The 6667-nt window shown below is 44.7% G+C and overlaps 1 protein-coding gene across 2 annotated transcripts in view; it reads left to right on the forward strand.

The window, feature by feature from the left end:
• The window catches only part of mthfd1b (methylenetetrahydrofolate dehydrogenase (NADP+ dependent) 1b), a 96984-nt gene extending 94450 nt beyond the window's left edge, over window positions 1-2534 (forward strand). For both annotated transcript variants that reach the window (XM_043696891.1, XM_043696890.1), the window contains exon 28: window positions 2273-2534. The gene's annotated coding sequence lies outside the window, so the exon portion shown is untranslated. The remainder of the gene's footprint in view (window positions 1-2272) is intronic.
• Window positions 2535-6667: the final 4133 nt, after the last annotated feature.

Below are 6667 nucleotides of genomic sequence, written 5' to 3' on the forward strand. Positions count from 1 at the left end.
TGGAGCTACTGGGCTTGTATACCCTTGAGTTTAGAAGGCTGAGAAGGGATCTGATTATTAAAGGATTGGACACTCTGGCAGCAGGAAACATGTTTCCGCTAATGGGTGAGTCCCGAATCAGAGGACACAGCTTAAAAATACGGGGTAGACCATTTAGGACAGAGATGGGGAGAAACTTCTTCACCCAGAGAGTGGTGGCTGTGTGGAATGCTCTGCCCCAGAGGGCAGTGGAGGCCCAGTCTCTGGATTCATTTAAGAAAGAGTTGGATAGAGCTCTCAAGGATAGTGGAATCAAGGGTTATGGAGATAAGGCAGGAACAGGATACTGATTAAGGATGATCAGCCATGATCATATTGAATGGTGGTGCAGGCTTGAAGGGCAGAATGGCCTACTCCTGCACCTATTGTCTGTTGTCTTTATCTCTAAAGTGCAGATAGAGGCCATTTGGCCCATCGAGTCTGCACCAACCTTCTGAGGAGTACATCTCCCGTAACCCCACATTTCCCATGGCTGATCCCACTAGCCTACGCATCCCTGGACACTATGGGCAATTTCCCATGGCCAATCCACCTTAACCTGCACATCTTTGGACTATGGGAGAAAACCGGAGCACCTGGAGAAAACCCACACAGACACGGGGAGAATGTGCAAACTCCACACAGTCAGTTGCCCTGAGGCTGAAATCAAACCCGGGTCCCTGGCGCTGTGACGCAGCAGTGCTAACCACTGAGCCACCATGCCGCCCCTATTCTGCATTGCTTATTCAAAGCTAAGGAAGTCTGAGCTCTCAGTTATGAGTATATTCATGGCAAAGGCATCACAGCTCATTGTCCAGGAACTGAGAAGAAGTATAGAGTTGTACAGAAACAGACCTTTCAATCCAACCCATCCATACTGACCAGATATCCTAAATTAGTCCCACCTGCCAGCACCCGGTCCATATCCCTCTAAACCCTTCCTATTCATATACCCATCATGAAGCCTTCTAAATGATGTAATTGTACCAGCCTCCACCATTTCCTCTGGCAGCTCATTCATTACGCGGACCACCCTCTGCATGAACAAGTTGCCCCTTGGATCCTTTTTAAATCTTTCCCCTCTTACCATAAACCTATGCCGTCTGGTTTTGGTCTCCTGTACACTGGGGAAAAGACTTTGTCTATTTATCCTATCTGTGCCCCTCATGATTTTATAAACCTCTATAAGGTCACCCCTCAGCCTCCAATGCTCCAGGGAATTAAGCAGTTAAGTGAAATTTTCAGATTGGACAGGGAGAAACATTTGATTCACAGTTACATATTGGTGTTGGGGAGTAAAAAGGATTTTGTTTTTGGTGTGTTTTGAAATATTTCAAACTGGGTTATTTTTAAATAGCTCGTCTTTTTCTCTTGTTGTTAATTTTGCATAATAAACTTGCGCCATGTTAAAAATTAGCAGAATAAAAGTGATCTATCGAGCTAGGTTTTGTTCTGGGATCTGCCTTATCCAGTGGTTCATCAACTGGGATCCAGACAGGAGTCTAAAGAACCTTCAGTTTTCCTGCAGCAATTCTTCACCGTGACCAGAGAGTACCAGCAGCAATCTTCCTAATATCTGACTCTGGCAATGCTGGTGAAGAGAGTGAGGCCAGAGAGTGAGCAGGGCTATTGTCATATTTTCGAGGAGAAAGTGAGGTTCCAGGTGAATTTGAGGTTGGGGTGGAAGATGTTAGTGGCTATTGTCATATTTATTTGCTCACGGCTGGATCCTCTGCTCATTTCCCCACTGCACAGTGTCCTGTACTGTGTCCTGTTCAGTTGACCATTGGAGCTTTCCATTTTCAACTTCAATGAATTATGTGTTGTTGTTGCCAGTGGGTTATGTCTGCATCTCCTGCTTACCTGAACCCCCACCCCAACACTGGTGACAGTTTTACTGTAACCAAAGCAGCCTCCTGATTCCAAACACCTCTGATCCAATTCTGATGGAGAGACACTGGACTCGAAATGTTAACTTTGCTTTCTCCCAACAAATGAGTTTCCCCAGCAGTTTCTGTTTTTGTTTCAGATCTTCAGTTTTTGTTTTATATTTTGTCTCTGATCAAGTCTCCTATTAACTTGCCTTGCACTAAGGGGAATGAGTGTAAATGCGAGTCATTTATGTATGGTTCCACCATTTAAAATGTAGTCTCTTCGTAATATGAAATACTGAAAATCCAAAGTGTGGATACTCTTGATACTGAGCTGTTGCTGTGGTTGGTAACTGTCACATTTTTTTTCCTCTACCTTACAGTCTGAAAAAGGTTGAAATTATCCAAAGGTGCAGAGAGCTCCTGCAAGACTGGAAGCCAGGTGGTTTGTTTGACTGAGAACCTCCATGTGGTTAGAGCCATGTAGCAATACTGATTCTGCCTTACCATATTGTGCCTGATTGATGGTATGCAAGTACAGTCAATAGCAGAAATTATAAAGCACACACTGACAATCAAAAATTCATACTGCTGTCACAACTTCTCAAAGTCTAAATAAATAATGAGTGTGACAGCTTTCCCCTAGATCATGTTGGTTTCAGTGTTTACACGCGCACACACACACAGTCTCTCTCTCTCTTCCTCCAACTTCTACATGTGATGCCTTTTTAGTTTCAAAAAAGATGAACATTAAAGGAACTGGGTTCCGTTCTGACACCCCACATCAGATCGGAGAGCTCCTGTCAGATTTCCCATGCTGTGTGACAGCACATTCCAGGCACTGACCACTCTCTGTGTAAAGAAACCTGTCTCTCACATCCCCTTTAAACTTCCCCATTTTACCATAAATCTATGTCTCCTAGTGATTGACATTTCCATCCTGGGAAAGAGGCTCCTACTGTCCATTCTATCTATGCCGCTCATCATTTTGTAAACTTTAAATTTCTAATATTTAGCATCCATCATCTTATTGTTATTACTGATGGATTAAATTAGATTTTAAAAAAGATAAATATTGACCAAGAAAGGCTGCGGTGACCACCCGACCTCAGATTGAGGGAACTCTGGGAGACCCAATTGGAATAAAGGAAACCAGCTCCACTGAAATTACCATTTTATCCGAGTCAGCATCAAGAAATGTTTACTTCACTTCCCTGCTCTCTCCTCATCACGGAAAACTGGGCCTGGCGATAAAACAAATTGAGAAAATAACCGTTGATCAGCAAATTAGATAAACATTGCCACTGCTGAGGATACCAGTCAATAATAAACTGTGGTCCCTAGGTTAAAAAGCTAATTCCTCAAGGTCTTCAACTTCTTTATTCTTCCTGTCTGTACCAGACAATCCCTCCCTTTTAAACTTGTTGCCTGTGTTTGTGTGTGTGTGTTTAATAAACAATGCATGAGTAATAAAACTCTTTCTTATACATGAGAAAACCTGGTAATTAACTTCTCTGTTTTGAACTGGAAAACCACATTTCCAATTGCTTAAGAAAAGATGAGCTAAGTACCCATCCTCCCCTAGGTATTACATACTCATCTCCTTACTAACACCCACCCATTTCCACATACTCCAAATCACTGGGCTTCAGCCATCTCTGTTCCACGTCCTGCTGGGATGCTCATTTATGCCTTTATTACCTCGACATGCGACTATTTCAGTGCAATCTTGACCGTGACAGACACACGCCAAGGGTGTGAGAGAATGCCTTTTTCATAATTCACTCACAGAATGAGTGTGTCATTGGATAGACCAGCATCTATCGCCCGTCCCTAATTACCCAGAGGCAGTTAAGAGTCACCCACATTGCTGTGGGTCTGGAGTCACATGTAGGCCCGACCAGATGAGAATGGCAGTTTCCTCCCCTAAAGGACAGATGGGTTTTTCCCCTGACAATTGGCAGAGGATTCATTGTTATCATTAGACTCTTAATTCCAGGAGGCTTTTTTAAAACCAAAATCAAATTGTACCATCTGCCATGGCAGGATTTGAGCCTAGGTCCCCAGCACTTTACCTGGGTCTCTGGCTTAATAGTCCAGATAGTGCCACTAGACCATTGCCTCCTCTTGGAAATATATTGCCGTCTCTTCAGTGTCGCTGGGTCAAAATCCTGGAATTCCCTCCCTAAGGGCATTGTGGGTCAACCCACAGCAGATGGACTGGAGCAGGTCAAGAAGGCAGCTCACCCCTACCTTCTCAATGGGCAACTAGGGACGGGCAGTAAATGCTGGGCCCAGCCAGCGATGTACAATGAGTCAATAAAAAGCTAACTTGCCGCACGGTGACTGTGCCTTCAGCTGACTACTACCCAAACTCTGAGATTACCTCCCCTCACCCCGACAGCTCTCCACCTCTCCTCCTTTCAGACACTGCACCAAGCCTAGCCCTTTGATCAGGCCTTTAGCCACTTGTCCTTCTGTGGCTTGGTATTAGATTTGATCTTGTAGTGTTCCTGTGGGGAACCTGACCAGGTTTTATGATGTGAAAGGTGCTACCTCAGTCCTTGCTCGATACTAACTCAGTTTGGTCTATGGGAGCTTGCTGTGTAATTGGCTGCTCTAACTGTGCCAGTAAGCACTTTGCCAAGTGATTGGCAACGTCCTGAACTGCTGCTGTTTGTCAGTGAAATGCAACTTTTTCTTTCCTGCACCTTTTACAGAAATGGCCAGGTCCTCTGGAAATTCTGACTCAGTACCTTAGCATTCTCACAGTAAACAAAATCTCAGTCACAGTGTGTTTTAATCTGAAATGTTGTTAATTCACAGCCAGAGAGCACAGCTGCCTCAGGTTCTAACAGTGCCATGTGATGAAAGCCTTTTAATTTAACTCCCCTTCGACTGTATAACCATGAGAGATGCTACCTCAATGTAGCAGTTTGAAATTGATGTTGACAGTAAGTTGCTCATAACAAATACCACAGGAGAGACTTTTACGTAGAGCAACCATGATCTCATTGAATGACAGAGCAGACATGATGGGCTGAATGGTCTGCTTCTGCTGTTTTGTCTCATGGTAAGATCACTGCTCGAGCATGGCAGAGAACCAAGGCTAATGATCTGGAGTCACCAGTTCAAATCCCACCCCACTCCGGCAGCTAGTGGAATATAGAATTAAATTCAGTTAGTAAATCTGCAGTGTGAAATGAGTGCTGGTGACCATGTATTTATCTGTGGATCATCAATATCCTTCAGGAAGGGAACTCCGGCTGGTCTGGCTACATGTGAAAGACACGACGTGTACAAACCTCTATTCAATTCCCACCACCAGGAAGCAAGGAAACACCCGAGTGGCCAGTGACAAGCAGTGCCCTTCACATCAAAGGGCAGTGCTGTGTGATCAAACAGTGAAGGGGAGGGTAGGGACTGAATCAAATGCACTGATCCAGGCCCTGCAGCTCCTGACAGACATCAGGGAAAAGTAGCCTGTCGCACTTGAGCCCGGTAGAACTTGAACCAGCAATGTTTTCATCCAAACTCAGATGTGTTGTCCATTATGCCACTGGCCCAGTGCACACAATCCAACTTTTCCTCTTTATTTTTCTTTTTTTTCTCTTTTGCTTATTTTTTCCCCAGCACCCATAACCCTTTTGGTTTTTTTCCTTTGTTTAACCCCCACACTACTGCCTAACTGTGGTCGTGCTTATTTTTTTCCCCAGCACCCATGTTGTGTGTGTGTGCAGGTGTGAGACACTGAGAGACACAAGGTGCACGAATCTTTATCCAATTTCCATCACCAGGAAGAAAGGAAAACACCCGAGTGGCCAGTGACAAGTAGTGCCCTTCACAAAAGGGCAATGCTGTGTGGTCAACAATCCAACTTTTAGAAAGGGAACACCAATTTGAGGTGAGAGGAGGGTGCTGATTAGTTGGTGTGGGGATGCAGCAGGAACTGAGAGCTGTCAGTCTCTGTGTGCACACAATCAGGTTCACATCTTCCTGGGTGCCTTTGTGACACACAATGCCTGGAGACCTCATGGAAACCTTTTCCCTTTGAACCGGCAACTTGTATCAGGATCCCTGAATTCGTCATAAATGTTAAACTTGCTTCATTCACTATTGACAATTAATTATAGTTCTTTCACCTCCTGTTCCTGAGATGTGAGCAAGGTGAGGGGTTGGTCGTTGATGCAGGTTTGCTCTGGATCTTAGCTCAGGTCAGTGTTTTGAGTTAAAGATGGTGATTCTTTCCCACTGTGTGGCTGTATTTTACTTTCTCCTGTTCAATTCACAACTGAAGCTGCTGAGGAAGATTGTGCCAACAGACAATAGGTGCAGGAGTAGGCCATTCTGCCCTTCGAGCCAGCACCACCATTCATTATGATCATGGCTGATCATCCTCAATCAGTATCCTGCTCCTGCCTTATCCACATAACCCTTGACCCACTATCCTTAAGAGCTCTATCCAACTCTTTCTTGAAAGTATCCAGAGACTGGGCCTCCACTGCCTTCTGGGGCAGAGCATTCCACACACCCACCACTCTCTGGGTGAAGAAGTTTCTCCTCAACTCTGTTCTAAGTGGCCTACCCCTTATTTTTAAACTGTGTCCTCTGGTTCTGGACTCACCCATCAGCGGAAACATGCTTGTTGCCCCCAGGGCATCCAATCCTTTAATAAATCTTTTCTGAACCCTTTCAAGTTTCACAACATCTTTCCGATAGGAAGGAGACCAGAATTGCACACAATATTCCAACAGTGGTTTGCCATTTGAGTACGTGAC

The sequence above is a fragment of the Chiloscyllium plagiosum genome, chromosome 10 (assembly GCF_004010195.1).
Source record: "Chiloscyllium plagiosum isolate BGI_BamShark_2017 chromosome 10, ASM401019v2, whole genome shotgun sequence".
NCBI lineage: Eukaryota > Metazoa > Chordata > Chondrichthyes > Orectolobiformes > Hemiscylliidae > Chiloscyllium > Chiloscyllium plagiosum.